Genomic DNA, 16,905 nt, shown 5'->3' on the forward strand with positions numbered 1-16,905 from the left:
TACAGGTGCGTGCCACCATGCCCAGCTAATTTTTGTATTTTTAGTGGAGACGGGGTTTCACCATGTTGGCCAGGATGGTCTTGATCTCTTGAACTTGTGTTCCACCCACTCGGCCTCCCAAAGTGCTGGGATTACAGACGTGAGCCACTGCGCCTGGCCACTAATGCATATTTTAACCAATTTCCTACATTAAAACTTTTTGATTGGAAAGACCTGGAGTGTTTTTTTATTTTTCTGTCCAAGAGTAAAAAAATAAAAGAGTAAAGAAGATGGAGTATCTAAATACAGTCATGTGTTACTTGATGACAGCAATATATTCCGAGAAACGTATGGTTGGGCAATTTTGCGGTTGTGCAAACATCACAGAGTCCACTTACACAAAGCTAGATGGTATGGTCTACTGCACACTTAGGCTATAGGGTACAGCCCATTTCTCCTAGGCTTCAAACCTGCACAACATGTGACTGTACTGAATACTGTAGGCAATTGTGACACAAAGACATTTGTGTATCTAAACATAGAAAAGGTACAGTAAAAATATGGTATTATCATTTCAAGAGACCACTATTGTATATGTGGTCCATCATTGAAACATTGTCATGCGGTGCACGACAGTATTATAAGGGTTACTTATAAGTGAATGTTGGAGAATGCGGCTTGTAGATGTCGCCAAATACGGTTGTACAGAATACTGAAGCACAGATTTAAACATACCGAGCCAGTTTTGTGATGTACCCTCACAGATACGTCAGGAGGAGAGTGGGCTCCTGTGTGGGCAGAGCCTGATCATATAAAACTATGGTAGAAAGGGGCAGAAGAGCTGCTTCCCAAGAGAAAGGGGAGGAGAAGTGGCTGGGCAGAGCACGCCCAGTTTGTCCTTCCAAACTGAGCATTCAGATTAAGCTAATTCTGCTTCCAAAGGAGGAGTGAGCAAAGCCATGGGAAGGCAGCATGAGAGCTATCTTCGGGAAGGCTCAGCCTGGCTTAAGCTAAAAAGAAGTAGATGTTCAGGTATGGCTGAATCCAGGGGCTTAAAGAATGTTATGGGGCTGGGTGCGGTGGCTCATGCCTGTAATCCCATCACTTTGGGAAGCCAAGGCAGGTGGATCACCTGAGGTCAGGAAGTTTGTGACCAGCCTGGCCAACATAGTGAAACCCTGGCTGTACGAAAAAATACAAAAAATTAGCTGGGCATGGTGGCACACCTTTAATCCCAGCTACTTGGGAGGCTGAAGCAGGAGAATTGCTTGAACCCAGGAGGCAGAAGTTGCAGTGAACCAAGATCGCACAATTGTATTCCATCCTGGGCGACAGAGTAAGACTCAGTCTCAAAAAAAAAAAAAGGATGTTATGTTATGAAGTATCTCTGTCTCTCTCTCTCTTGATTTCATTCTCAGGCGGCAGATTCCCCTGTAGTGGCAGGATGGATGACAATGACTTGTATCTTTTTTTTTTTTTTTTTGAGATGGAGTCTTGCTCTGTCACCAGGCTGGAGTGCAGTGGCGCGATCTCAGCTCACTGCAACCTCTGCCTCCCAGGTTCAAGCGCTTCCCCTGCCTCAGCCTCCTGAGTAGCTGGGATTAAAGGCACACACCGCCACACCCAGCTAATTTTTGTATTTTTATTAGAGACGGGGTTTCACCGTATTGGCCAGGATGGTCTTGATCTCTTGACCTTGTGATCCGCCCACCTCATTCTCCCAAAGTGCTGGGATTACAGGCCAAAGACTTATATCTTATGGCTTATGCCCCAGCAGCCTAGCAATCCCAGGGGAAAGAAAGCACATTTTTCCTGCTATTTCTCACAAAAAGTCCTGGGATTGGCCTCCTTGGGCCAGTTTGGGTCACACGCCACCCTTAATCACTGTGGCCAGAGGAGAAACATGCCAAACCCTGCAGTACTGGGGACAGATTTGCAGATGGCAAGAGCACCCAAAGCAGATGGTGTGAGTGGGAGAGAGGTGACTCTGCAAAGCAAAGTCAGGATGCAGCTAACAGCTGGAAAGCAACAAAAACACAACGTGCACCACAGGTGGCAACGAGCTGATGCTGAAAGGTAATTGTATTTCAGACGACAGATGATGGGGAGGGATTTGCAGTCAGGAGGCACAGTGCAAGCAAAAGCAAGGGAACAGGCAGTTTAGGAGTGGCTGGGGAAGGCAGGGCGTTCCGAGGTACTGGAGCACAGAGTGCCCAGGAGGAGGGAAGGAGAATAAAATATACAATTAGAAAAATCGCATAGCCGAGTGTTATGGTGGGAGCCTGTAGTTCCAGCTACTTGGGAAGCTGCAGCAGGAAGAAGTGCTTGAACCCGGGAGGCAGAGGTTGCAGTGAGCCAAGATCGTGCCACTGCACTCCAGCCTGAGCAACAGAGTGAGACTCCATCTCAAAAAAAAAAAAGAAAAGAAAATTGCAACCAGTCATAAGGTCTTCTTTTTGCTGTTGTTGCTCTGTTTTTCAAAGATAGAATCTTGCTCTCTGTCGCCCAGGTTGGAGTGCAGTGGTGCGATCTCAGCTCACTGCAACCTCCGCCTCTCAGGCTCAAGCAATCCTCCCTGCCTCAGCCTCCACACACACCACTACACCTGGATAATTTTTGTTTTTTGTTTTGTTTTGTTTTGAGACGGAGTCTTGTTCTGTCACCCAGGCTGGAGTGCAATGGCGTGATCTCCACTAACCGCAACCTCCACCTCCTGGGCTCAAGTGATTCTCCTGCCTCAGCCTCCAGAGTAGCTGGGATTACAGGCTTGTGCCACCATGCCCAGCTAATTTTTTTTTTTTTATGTTTAGTAGACAGGGGGTTTCACCCTGTTGGCCAGGCTGGTCTCAAACTCCTGACCTCAGGTGATCCGCTCACCTCAGCTTCCCAAAGTGCTGAGATTATAAGCGTAAGCCACCATACCCTGCCGACATACAGTCTTCTATGCTACAGTAAGTTTCACTTTATTCTCGAGACCAGGGGTCAGCAAACTACTACCCAATGTCTTTTTTGTAAATAAAGTTTTATTGGAACGCAACCATACCCATGTTTCTACCTATTGTCTATGGCTGCTTTCAAGCTACAACAGCAGAGTGAGCGATCATCAGAGACCACACAAAACATAAAATATTTACTGTCTGACCCCTTTACAGACAATGTTTACTGACTCAAGAGCATTTTAGCAAAAAAGTGACATGATCAGAACTGTGACTTAGAACATTTTTGCTAACAATGCTTATGAGGTATTGATAGACTTCTCTGATTTCAAGCAGCAGAAATCAACTCTGGATAAATAAAGAAAATAAATAATATTCTAAAAGGTAGTCCGGGCGCGGTTGCTCACGCCTGTAATCCCAGCACTTTGGGAGACCGAAGCGGGTGGATCACGATCAAGACCATCTTGGCCAACATGGGGAAACCTCGTCTTACTAAAAATACAAAAATTAGCCAGGCGTGGTGGCATGCACCTATAGTCCCAGCTACTCGGGAGGCTGAGGCAGGAGAATCACTTGAACCCAGAGGCGGAGGTTGCAATGAGCTGAGATTGCACCACTGCACACCAGCCTGGCAACAGAGCAAGACTCCATCTCAAAAATACACATACATACATACATACATGCATATATATATATATATATATATATATTTTTTTTTTTTTTTTTCCTAAAAGGTAATTCTGCTCACAGAATCAAAGGAAAGTTGGCCAACCCAACCTGGGATAGGGGAGGAATGAGGTGATGAGTGAAACTCTGGAAGGGGTAGACATGAGGTAATGTTCAGTCTCTCGTGTTTGGCAAATTGGCTCCAAATAACACTCCCATCCTTGATCAACCTGCCCAAGTCTCAAACTCCCATAAGAGAATCTGATTAGTCATTGCAAGTCATATGACTTCTTTTTTTTTTTTTTTTTTTTGAGACAGAGTCTCACTCTGTCGCCCAGGCTGGAGTGCAGTGGCCCAATCTCGGCTCACTGTAACCTCCACTCCCCACGTTCAAGTGATTCTCCTGCCTCAGCCTCCTAAGCAGCTGGGACTACAGACATGTGCCACCACCTGGCTAATTTTTGTATTTGTAGGAGAGACAGGGTTTCACCATGTTGACCAGACCCTGTCTCTCTAAAGAAAAAAAAAAAGACCTACTCTCATGCTTTACATAGATTTCTGCTCAAATGTCACCTCCCATATGGCAAGCTCCCCAATTCTATTACCCTCTGTACCAGTGTTTCTCAAACTAGGGTGAGCAGCAGAATCACCCAGAGACATTGCTCAAAATACAGAAGCCCAGGCCTATTCTACGCCTCACTGGTAGAGGAAGGGAAAATAGCACAATCACTTTGGAAAACAGTTTGGCAGCTTCTCAAAAAGTTAAACATACAGCCAGGCACGGTGGCTCACACCTATAATCCCAGAACTCTGGGAGGCCGAGGTGGGTGGATCACCTGAGGTCAGGAGTTCAAGACCAGCCTGGCCAACATGGCAAAACCCCATCTCTACTAAAAATACAAAAATTAGCTGGGAGTGGTGGCGCACACCTGCAATCCCAGCTACTTGGGAGGCTGAGGCAGGAGAATTGCTCCAACCCAGGAGGCAGAGGTTGCAGTGAGCCAAGATCGCACCACTGCACTCCAGCCTGGGTGACAGAGTGAGAAGCCGTCTCAAAATAAATAAATAAATAAAAGTTAAACATACAATTATCCAGACCTTCCACTCCTAGGTATTTACGCAAAAGAAAGGAGAGCATAAGCTTATACAAAGACTTGTTTGTGAATATTCACAGTACTTGGGGAGACCAGACAAAAACTGGAAATGACCCAGATGTTCAACAAGTGAATGGGTGAAACAATTGTGATATATCCGTACAATGGAATACTCAGCAATAAAGAAGAGGGAGCGGCTGCGCGCAGTAGCTCATGCCTATAATCCCAACGTTCTGGCAGGCCAAGGAGGGAGGATCTCTTGAGCCCAGGAGTTGGAGATCAGCCTGGGCAACATGGTAAGACTCTCTCTCTCTCTCTACACACACACACACACACACACACACACACACACACACACACACACAAATTAGTTGGGCATTGTGGCACAGTGAATGGAGCCCCAGCTACTCAGGAGGCCAAGGCAGGAGGATCACTTGAGTCCAGGAGGTTGAGGCTGCAGTGAGCAATGACTAGGCCAGTGCACTCCAAGCTGTGTGACAGAACAAGACCCTGTCTCAAAAAAAAAAAGAGTTATTTATAAACATAACAACTTAAATAAATCTTAAAATCATTATGCTGAGATTGAGTGTGGTGGCTCATGCCTGTAATCCCCGCACTTTGGGAGGCTGAGGTGGGTGAATCACTTGAGATCAGGAGTTTGAGACCAGACTGGCCAACATGGGGAATCCCCTTCTCTACTAAAAATACAAAAATTAGCTGGGCATGGTGGCAGCTGCCTGTAATCCCAGCTACTCAGGAGGTTGAGGTAAGAGAATCACCTGAACCCGGAAGGCAGAGGTTGTAGTGAGCCGAGACTGCACCACTACACATCAGCCAGGTGACAGAGCGACACTCTATCTCAAAAAAAAAAGGAAAAAGTCATTATGCTGGGTGAAAGAAGCGGGACCAGAAAAAGTACATACTGTCTGACTCCACTTATTTAAAACTAATCTACAATGACAGAAAGGAGGTCAGTGGTTGCCTGGTGCGCTCTGTGCTATGGCAGGGCGGGGTTGGAGGGAGACACGAGGAAATTTGGGGACATGATGGAAATGTTCGCTATCTTGATTGTGGTGATAGTTTTACAGGTGTGTACATGCTCAATGTTAATGAATCAGCAACTTATATTCAACAAGGCGTCTTTAAACAGAAATACACAAAAAGCAAGGTTATGTATTGATCAGTTGATAAGAATGTTGTGAGCAGAGGCTCCCAGCAACCTAATCCTGCATTTTCCCTAGACGTGATCATTCCATATTTGATCATTCAATGTTTACAGTCTTTTAAAACGTAAGTACTGCAAATAATTAAGATAGACCCTCACATATATGTGTGTGTATATATGCACACACATACACACACCACATAGAGGGAGACGGTGCACAAGAGCGAGCAAGTCCTGTTTCAACCCTCCCGAATAAAAATTATTCAAGGACAGAGACTATATTTCTAGTGCCCAGTCCTCAGTAAATATCTGTTTAATGAATGACTGGTACCCACCTTATAGGGCTGCTGTGGGAATTGATAGCTCACTCAAAGCATTTAGTGTAATGTCTGGCCCATAGTAACTGTTTATTCATTCATTTATTTATTTAGTTTTGAGACAGTCTTGCTCTGTCGCTCAGGCTGGAGTCCAATGGTGCGATCTTGCCTCACTGCAACTTCCGCCTCCTGGGTTCAAGCGATTTGCATGCCTCAGCCTCTCAAATAGCTGGGATTACAGGAGTGCGCCACCAAGCCTGGCTGATTTTTGTATTTTTAGTAGAGACAGAGTTTCGCCATGTTGGTGAGGCTGGTCTTGAACTCCTGACCTCAGGTGATCAGCCCATCTCAGCCTCCCAAAGTGCTGGGATTACAGGTGTGAGCCGCCTGCTGAGCCTAGCCATATTCATTCATTTAAACTGCACAATAGCCCGTGACACTAGTACTATCACTGTCCCCGTTTTACAGATGAGGAAATGAGGCATAGAGAATTTAGTGAGGTGAGGGTGATTTGAATCCAAGGAGTCTAGCTCCAAATTCCACAGGTTCAGGTTCAGGTTCAGCCACTCCAATACCTCTTTCTCTTTCTCAACTCCTCTTAGCAGTATTCTCCACGACCTCAACTTGTTAACTTGTTAGTAGTTCCTACTGGAATAACAGCTGCTGCAAGACTACTCAAACTGACGGGTCCTGAGGGTAATTCTAAGAATATTAATGCAGAGTTCTCCATGACATATTTACCAGTAAGCCAAATGCAACTTGAATTAGCTGGCTCAATGAGTAATATGCATCTGTTGGAAGACATATATAAAGCAATAAAATTCGTCACCAGACCCTGTTCTAGATGGGGAAAGATACAGCAGTGAGCAAGACGAAGACCCCACCATTGAGCTAACAGTGTAACAGATGGGGAGACAGCCATTTGACAGGTAAGACCTTTGGTCACAAACTTGACCCAAACTAGCATAAATAAAAAGGAATAAATATTTTGGCTCAAAGTACTGCACATTCAAGGACTACATCATGAGCTATTCCTCAGTTCTGCTCTCCTCCCAACGAGCTTCATCCTCAGGCTCCACATGAGCACAAGAGGGTTGCCAGCAGGACCAGTTTGTGATCTCCAAGTTAAAAAACAAACCTGTAGAAGAAAGGACCCAAGATGGCTCATGGGGTCTCCTTGGCTCTGATTGGGTCATCTGCTCATCCCCAGGACCAATCATATTGTGTAGAGGAATCTACTGCTCTGATTGGCCAGGCAGAGGGGGTGAGGAAGTTGAGGGGTGGCAGCGCCAACTCATCGGAAACACGTGGACTGAACACAAAGAAGGGAGTGGTTTCTCAGAGGATAATGGAGATAATTACCCAGAAGAAGGGTGAATGGTTGCTGGTGGGAGAAAACATTAATAAATCACATTTACAGAGATTACCAAATCATTACAGATAACACCAACCATAACTTCAATTATTTAGTTATGAAGGAAAAGTCCTGAACACTATAATAGCATTTAATGGGTAATCTAATCTAGAATGGGGGCTGGAGAAGGTTTCCTTAGGAAAATGACATTTCAGGAGAGGCCCAAAGGATTTGAAGAAGCTAGAAGAGAAGAGTGGAGTGGGAAAGAAAAGGAACTCTCTGACACTCAGAACTGAAGGGTGAGACCCCCCGAAGGTGGGAGAGACATTGGTCCTTTCTGTGTGATTTTATTTTACTTTAATTTACACTTTCGTTGAGCCATAACTTAGATATAATAAAGAGCATAAATCTTAATCTACAGCAAAATGAATTTTATTTTTATTTTTATTTTTGAGAAAGAGTCTAACTCTGTTGCCCAGGCTGGAATGCAGTGGTGCGACGATCTTAGCTCACTGTAACCTCCACCTCCTGAGTTCAAGCGATTCCTGTCTCAGCCTCACAGTAGCTGGGGTTATAGATGCCCCCTCCCCCACCCCCAGCTAATGTTTGTATTTTTAGTAGAGATGAGATTTCACCTTGTTGGCCAGGCTGGTCTTGAACTCCCGACCTCAAGTGATCCGCCTTCCTTGGCCTCCCAAAGTCCTGGGATTACAGGCATGAGCCACCATGCCTGGCCACATTTATTTATTTTTAATTTTTTTATTTTGTTGAAATGGAGTCTCCCTCTGTTGCCCAGGCTGGAGTGCAGTGGCACCACGATCTTGGCTGCAACCCCTACCTCTCGGGCTCAGGTGGTCTTTGCATCTTAGCCTCTCAAGTTACTGGGACTACAGGCGTGCGCCATCACACCTAGCTAATTTTTTTTTTTTTTAATTTTTAGTAGAGATGGGGTTTCATGATGTTGCCCAGGCTGGTCTGGAATTCTTGACCTCAAATGATCCACCCACCTCAGCCTCCCAAAGTGCTGGGATTACAGGCATGAACCAATATGCCCGGCCAGTTTAATTACATTTAAAAAATACATGTGTATGGCCAGGTGCGGTGGCTCATGCCTGTAATCCCAGCACTTTGGGAGGTCCAGGTGGGTGGATCACTTGAGGTCAGGAGTTTGAGACCAGCTTGGCCAATAAGGAGAAACCATGTAGTAGTCTCTACTAAAACTACAAAAATTAGCCTGGTGGGGTGGCAGGCACCTGTAATCCTAGCTATTTGGGAGGCTGAGGCAGGAGGATCGCTTGAACCCAGGAGATGGAGGCTGCAGTGAGCTGAGATTACACCACACTCTAGCCTGGGCGACAGAGCGGGATTCCATCTCAAAAACAACAACAACAACAAAAACAAAAAATACGTGTGTGTAACCACAATTCCAATCAAGATAAAATCATTTCCTTCACTCCAGAAGTTTCGCTGTGTCTCTTCGCAGTCAGTGCCCGCTCCCACTTCCTGTGCCAGGCAACCACTATTCTGCTTTCATACCTTGAACTTAGTTTTGCCTGTTCAGAACTTTTTTTTTTTTTTTTTTTTTTGAGATGGAGTCTCGCTCTGTCACCTAGGCTGGAGTGCAGTGGCAGGATCTCGGCTCACTGCAACTCCTGCCTCCTGAGTTCAAGCAATTCCCCTGCCTCAGCCTCTTGAGTAGCAGGGACTACAGGTGTCCACCACCACACCCAGCTAATTTTTTTGTATTTTTAACAGAGACGAGGTTTCTCTGTGTTAGCCAGGATGATCTCGATCTCCTGACCTCGTGATCCGCCCACCTTGGCCTCCCAAAGTGCTGGGATTACAGGCATGAACCACCTCGCCCGGCCATTTTTTGTTGTTTGTTTTGTTTTTGAAACGGAGTTTCACTCTTGTTGCCCAGGCTGGAGTGCAATGGCAGGATCTCGGCTAACCACAACCTCCTCCTCCCAAGTCCAAGTGACTCTCCCACCTCAGCCTCCCAAGTAGCTGGGACTACAGGCATGTGCCACCACGCCCAGCCAATTTTGTATTTTTAGTAGAGACGGGTGTCTCCATGTTGGTCAGGCTGGTCTCAAACTCCCGACCCCAAGTGATCCACCAGGCTCGGCCTCCCAAAGTGCTGGGATTACAGGCGTGAGCCACTGCTCCTGGCTGCCTGTTCAGAAATTTCATACAAAAGGAGCCATACAGTGTGGACTCCTTTGTGCCTGATTAATTTCTCACAACATTATGGCTGTGAAAGTCACTCCTGTTGCATCTAGGAATCGCTTGTTACTTTTCATTGCTGCATAACATTTCCTGTATGAATTTATTGATCCATTCCATAGCTGACGGACATTCTGGTCATTTCCTGCTTTGGATGATTTTTGAGCAATGTTGTTGTGGGCATTCTTTTCTGATTTCTGTTGGGTTTAAACCTAGCAATAGGATTGCAGGGTGACAGGGGAGGTGTTTGCTTAGACTGAGTAGATACTGCCGTGTCAACCTAAGTAACAGAGAGAGTCTTTCTAAAAGAAAATATTTATTCCAGAATAGGGCGCTGCAATGGGACTACGTGTGCCATACTAAAGTGTACGTGTATTCAAGGAAATAAAGGAAGACAAAGGTTTTTAAAGGAAAAATGAGGAGGACTACATAATTGTTTTGAGATAATTATCTTTGGCGACAAAGATCAATAACAAAAGTGGCCCTGGTCCAAGTTTGGACAGGCAATTGCTGGGCAGATGTCTTCAAACAAGTACTTTTAATGTACGATTGTGATGACCTTTGTGCAAGGTTGTGGGTTTTGGCGTCTTTGGTGATAGTTGTGGTTATCCGGCATTCATGCATGAGAACGCTCCCTTCATCAGCTTCGCTGGCTCTACTGTCAAGGTGTTTTTGCTTTTGTTTTTTGTTTTGTAGCACAGATGAGTCCATTTTGATTCTGACAACTTTCACACCAGTTTTCCAAAGTGGTTTTATCAACTGCATTCCATGGATGTGAGGGCGATTCGGCTGCGACATCTGTCACCCCATTGATCGCCAGGGTTGATTCGGCTGATCTGGCTGACTAGGCAGGTGCCTGTGGTCCCAGCTACCCGGGAGGCTGAGGCAGGAGAATGGCTTGAACGTGGGAGGCAGAGGTTGCAGTGAGCTGAGATTGCACCACTGCACTCCAGCCTGGGCAACAACAGTGAAACTCCGTCTCAAAATAGAAAATAAAAGAATGAAACAGGAATGATTTATTTTTAAAAAACAAGGTGAGCTGGAAAAATGATTATAGGGTATCATTAAGTGAAAAAAGCAAACTGCTTTTTTTGTATGTTTGTATGTCATGTTTGCATTTTAAAACTAAGTGTGTGTTTAGACATACGGTGTGTACAGATATGCAGATATTTAAAAGATCGGGAAAAGCATGGACCAAACTGTCAACGGTAGTTACTTGGGAGTAGAAATTAGATGGGAGCAATTTCTTTTAAATACATAATTTTTTCTTGTGTTTTCACTCCAGCCTCTGTCTCCCAAGCTGGAGTGCAGTAGCAAAGCATGGCTCACTGCAGCCAACTTCCTAGGCTCAAGTAATCCTCCTGCCTCGGCCTTCCAAGTAGCTGGATTACAGGTGCATACCACCATGCCCAGCTAATTTTTATATCTTTTGTAGAGACCGGGTCTCACAATGTTGCTCAGGCTGGTCTCAAACTCCTGGGCTCAAGTGATCCTCTCCCGCCTCGGCCTCCCAAAGTACTGGAATTACAGGTGTGAGGCGCTAATGCTCACTTCCTTTTTTCTCTCTTTTTAGACAGGGTTCTCCCTCTGTTACCCAGGCTGGAGTGCAGTGGCCTGATCACAGCTCACTGCAGCCTCAAACTCCTGGGTTCAAGTGATCCTCTCGCCTCAGCCTCTAGAGTAGCTGGACTACCGGTGTGCACCACCATGCCCAGCTTAAATACATAATTTTCCTCATGGTTGGATTATGGAAATGGCAAAACGGATCCACGTATCTCACCTGTACCCCACCCCCAGAAATCACATACTTTATATTTACTTTTCTCTCTGGCGCAGACACATCAGCGACGGCTCCCACTGTTCCGTGGTTGTAAAGCTCTGCCCAGTGCCACAGTCATTTCAGCTTTGTCATTTCCGATTGTCTCTGAAGGTCACAGGGGCAAAGAAGTGCAGCCACCTCTGCACCCAAGACCAACCCCCTCAGAGGGGCTCCACCTGGAAATGGGGGAGGCTAAGGCCCAGGGGGAGGACGAATGAGGACATGAAGGAGCTGGCCGATAAATTGTTCCCCCAATACCCACCACACACTTCCCACGCCCCGCTCTGCACTAACAGAATGTTCTGAGGTTCACTGCTTTCTTGCTTTCTTTACTTTTTTTCTTTCTTTCATCAGAGTGGCACTCTGTCGCATCTCGGCTCACTGAAACCTCCACCTCCCGGGTTCGAGCAATTCTCCTGCCTCAGCCTCCCAAGTAGCTGGGATTACAGGTGCGCGCCACCACAACCTGCTAATTTTTGTATTTTTAGTAGAGATGGGGTTTCACCATGTTGTCCAGGATGGTCTCGATCTCTTGACCTTCACGATCCGCCCAACTTGGCCTCCCAAAATGCTGGGATTACAGGCGTGAGCCACTTTGCCCAGCCAATTCACTGCTTTCTTACGTCCTCTCCAGAGACACCCCATAAAACCATCAACCGGCTGAGTGCTGGTAGGAAGCTGGGCCACCGCAGGGATGCTCCACCCTGAACTTGCTCTCCCTGCTTTTGTGCTTCCTGCCCTTCTTCCCTCACACTCACCTCCCTGGCATTCTCCTCTCCAATAAAGCATTAGTTTCGAAGCTTCACCGCAGGCCCTGTTTTCTATGGAACCCAAACAAAGGCATGGTGATTTCTACTTTTTTTTTTTTCACCACAATAAGTTTTATTTGCATTTTCTACATAAACACACAGTGGCAATTTATGGCATTTGGTAATCTGTCCAGACGTGAAAGGTTTATGAAATCAGCAAATGCCATTTCAAAGAGTATTCTGTCAAAAATAATTTACCAAGCAAGATAGGCCTGTTCAGCAAAATCCAGTATTATTCTCTCAGTACTTTATAGATGGAATTTTCTTCTACTTGTATCCATTTCCCGGGGCTTATGGGCCCATTCATACTCCCCTTATTTAGAATCAAAGGTTCCTTTCTGAAGAGACCTTAATTTTAAAGTAAAACGTGGTCCAAGTTCCTGAATTCCCACTTTCTTTTCACTCCTGAATATGTGTCTGTGAAATCTGAAGAATATATAATCCCGTTGATTGTGGAATGTGGCAACCTGCCTTCCGATAAATTGAGGATTATGAGGAAAGAGAGATGCAAACATACGTCCAATTGAGTGACCCAGCCGTGTTGTAAAATTATTCCGAATTATTTCAGGTATGTGTTCTGTAGGGTCCTTACCTCTTCTCTTAATTTCTTTACGAAGACGAACACTGCTCATTTTAAAATGAGCAGTTTGAGCAGTTGGGCCATTTGGCAAGTGACTCAAAATAAGTCCATTTGGGGTTTTACGATCTTCATTAATAACAATTAGGTCTGTGAAATCTCTTGTGATGCACTGTGGAATAATTTTTTTGAGAGCCAGTCCTCTTCTGTAATAAACATGTGAGTTTGGTGTAACTGTGGAGAGCTGTTCACAGAGTCGTAGTGTTCTCCCATGAGGTCTATCTGATGTTGTGATGAGAATCTTGGGAGAAGTCTGTTCGTTGAAGAAGCAAATTCACCTGTAGCTTCATCATAAGCAACCTCTTCATCATTAGGGTCTACTGTGGTTTCATCACACACTCGCTGGTTATCAATAGTCTTGGGTACAGGCTTTGGTGGAGCCTCATCATCAAGTGCCTCTCTTTCTTTATTAAGTTTTTTTTTAGCTGCCAACTTTTCCTTCTGCTGCTGCTGCCGTTTCCACCGCGTGAACTTAATTAAGTGTCGCCTCTGTTCGTTTTTAATCTCCGAAACGCTGAAGCCTGGCGGAAAGGCAGCCGCTTTCGGGGGCTGGCCCTCGCTTTCCGTCGCCCCATCCCCAGCGAATGCAGCCTCCTGAAGTTCTTCGGCAGCGGCTTTCCATTTCAGGCTTTTCTTCCCACCGCTGCTCTTATCCCCGGATTTCACCATGGTGTCGGCTCCTTTGTGTCCGTACGGAAAACCGATTTCTACTTTTTAAATATTTCTCTTTAAATGTTTTTTCTTGGCCAGGTGTAATGGCTCACACCTGTCATCCCAGCACTCTGGGAGACTGAGATGGGCAGATCACTTGAGGTCAGGAGTTTGAGACCAGCCTGGCCAACAGGGTGAAACCCCATCTCTACGAAAAATTAAAAAATTAGCTGGGCATGGTGGTGGGCACCTGTAGTTCCAGCTACTCAGGAGGCTGAGGCAGGAGAATTGCTTGAACCTGAGAGAAGGAGGTTATAGTGAACCGAGATTACGCCACTGCACTCCAGCCCGGGCAACAGAGTGAGACTCTGTCTCAAAAAAAATTAGTAAGTAAATAAATAAATAAATATTTTTTTCTTCTTCTTTTTTTGAGACAGAGTCTCACTCTGTTGCCCAAGCTGGAGTGCAGTGGCTCGATCTCTACTCACTGCATCCTCCGCCTCCCAGGTTCAAGTGATTCTCCTGCCTCAGCCTCCCAAGTAGCTGGGACTACAGGCAGACACCACCATGCCCAGCTAATTTTTATATCTTTAGTAGAGATGGGGTTTCACCAAGTTGGCCAGGCTGGTCTTGAACTCCTAACGTCAAGTGATCTGCCTACCTCAGCCTCCCAAAGTGCTGAGGTTACAGGTGTGAGCCATCGCACCCGGCCAATATTTTTTTTAAATTAAGAGCTCAACTGTTGACCTGGCACGGTGGATCATGCCTGTAATCCCAGCACTTTGGGAGATTGAGGCGGACAGTTCACTTGAATTCACAAATTCGAGACCAGCCTGGGAAACATGGCAAAATCCTATCTCTACTAAAAATACAAAAATTATCCAGGTGTAGTGGCGTGCACCTGAAGTCTCAGCTGCTCAGGAGGTTGAGGTGGGGAGGATGGATTGAGCCCAAGAATTGGTTGTAGTGAGCTATAATCACACCACTGCACTCCAGCCTAAACGACAGAGCCAGACCCTGTCTTAAAAAAAATAAATAAATAAATAAAAAGAAGGCTGAGGGCAGTGGTTCATGCCTGTAATCTCTGCACTTTGGGAGGCCAAGGTGGGTGGATCACATGAGGTCAGGAGTTTGAGATCAGCTTAGCCAACATGATGAAACCCCATCCCTACTAAAAATACAGAAAATTAGGCGGGCGTGGTGGCAGGCGCCTGTAATCCCAGCTCCCCAAGAGGCTGAGGCAAGAGAATTGCTTGAACCTGAGGGGCGGAGGTTACAGTGAGCCGAGATTGTGCCACTGCACTCCAGCCTGGGAAACAAGAGCAAAACTCCATCCCCCCCAAAAAAGGTCAACCATTAAGGGGATGAGATTCTTGAAGCACAGAGGTGGTATCAGGTTAATGCTGCTGTTACAGAAGAATCTACACAAATGTAGCATTTACAGCTAAGCTCTCTTCAGGAAGAAGCAGACATTGAAATTCAGAAAGTGTGCCCAAGGCAGGGAAAATACAGTTGCTAAGGTTCTTATTTCCCAAGATGGATTTGGGGAGTCTGATCATATCTCTCATAGTGTCCTTGGGGATGGGGGCTGGCGACTAAGTAGAAGGCAGTGCAGAGCAGACCGTTAGTGCTAAGTGACATTTCTCATGCTTAAAGATGCTGTGATAGCTGGGCACAGTTGCTCATGCCTATAATCCCAGCACTTTGGGAGGTTAAGGCAGAAGGATTGCTTGAGCCCTGGAGTTCCAGACCAGCCTGGGCAACAAAGTGAGATCGTGTCCCTGTGAAAAACTTTGAAAATAAAAAACAATGCAGGCAGGCATGGTGGCTCATGCCTGTAATCCCAGCATCTTGGGAGGCTGAGGCAAGCAGATCACTTAAGGTTAGGAGTTCAAGACCAGCATGGCCAACATGGTGAAACACTGTCTCTACTAAAAATACAAAATTAGCCAGGCATGGTGATCTGTGCCTGTTATCCCAACTACTCGGGAGGCTGAGGCAGGAGAATCACTTGAACCTGGGAGGCGGAGGTTGTAGTGAGCTGATATTGCACCACTGCACTCCAGCCTGGGCAACAGAGTGAGACTGTCTTTTAAAAAAAAAAGCAGGGATGGGCATGGTGGCTCACGCCTGTAAACCCATCACTTTGGGAGGCTGAGGCAGGCAGATCCTGAGGTCAGGAGTTCGAGACTAGCCTGGCCATCATGGTGAAACCCCATCTGTACTAAATATGCAAAACTTAGCTGGGTGTGGTGGTACATGCCTGTAGTCCCAGCTACTCAGGAGGCTGAGGCAGGAGAATCACTTGAACCTGGGAGGCGGAGGCTGCAGTAAGCTGAGATCATGCCACTGCACTCTGGGCTGCGTGACAAGAGCAAGACTTCATCTCAAAAAAAAAAAATGCAAAGAGAACATCAAAATTATTTATGACCACTCCAAGACTGTCAAAGTGAAGGAGGAAGAGGGAAAGGAGGTGGAAGAGAAGAAATGAGAGCCATAGCAGCAGCTGTGGAAAGTCACAAAGAAGTGTGTGGGTGGGCAGCTATTTCAGATTGCCAGGTCTTGTAATGTAGCCCGAGGGACAGGACAGGTAAGGCAGGTGGGCTGAAGACCCCTCAGACTCCTGAGAAATGTTGGTGCTCATGGGAGTCCACTGGCTAGGCGCGTTGGCTCACATCAGTAATCCCAGCACTTTGGGAGGCTGAAGTGGGAAGATTGCTTGAGCCCAGGAGTTTGAGACCAACCTGGGCAACAAAGCGAGACCGTGTCTCTACAAAAAATCTAAAAATGAGTTGGGTGTGGTGGTGCGTGCCTATAGTCCCAGCTACTCAAGAGGCTGAGGTGGGAGGATCACTCGAACCCAGGAATTTGAGGCTGCAGAGTCATGATCACCACCACACTCCAGACTAGGAGACATACGGTGCGTACAGGAGAGAGAGCAAGACTCTGTCTCAAACAAACAAATAAATAAATAAATTTTAAACAATAAAAGAGAAAAAGAGGCTGGCGCAATGGCTCAGTCCTGTAATTCCAGCATTTTGGGAGGCCAAGGCAGGTGGATCACTTGAGGCCAGGAGTTTATGATTAGCCTGGCCAACATGGTGAAACCCCGTCTCTACTAAAAATACAAAAATTAATCAGGCATGGTGGCACACGCCTATAGTCCCAGCTACTCAGGAGGCTGAGGCAGGAGAATCACTTGAACCCGGTGGGTGGAGGCTGCAGTGAGCCGAGATCACGCCACTGCACTCC

At 46.2% G+C, this 16,905-nt stretch overlaps 1 pseudogene; it reads right to left on the reverse strand.

The window, feature by feature from the left end:
* Positions 1-12,501: 12,501 nt before the first annotated feature.
* Positions 12,502-13,671, reverse strand: LOC105713425 (ribosome production factor 1-like; annotated as a pseudogene).
* Positions 13,672-16,905: the final 3,234 nt, after the last annotated feature.

Source organism: Aotus nancymaae, unplaced genomic scaffold (assembly GCF_030222135.1).
Source record: "Aotus nancymaae isolate 86718 unplaced genomic scaffold, 86718_ANA_hifiasm-v0.15.2.pri h1tg000021l, whole genome shotgun sequence".
In the NCBI taxonomy this organism is placed as follows: domain Eukaryota; kingdom Metazoa; phylum Chordata; class Mammalia; order Primates; family Aotidae; genus Aotus; species Aotus nancymaae.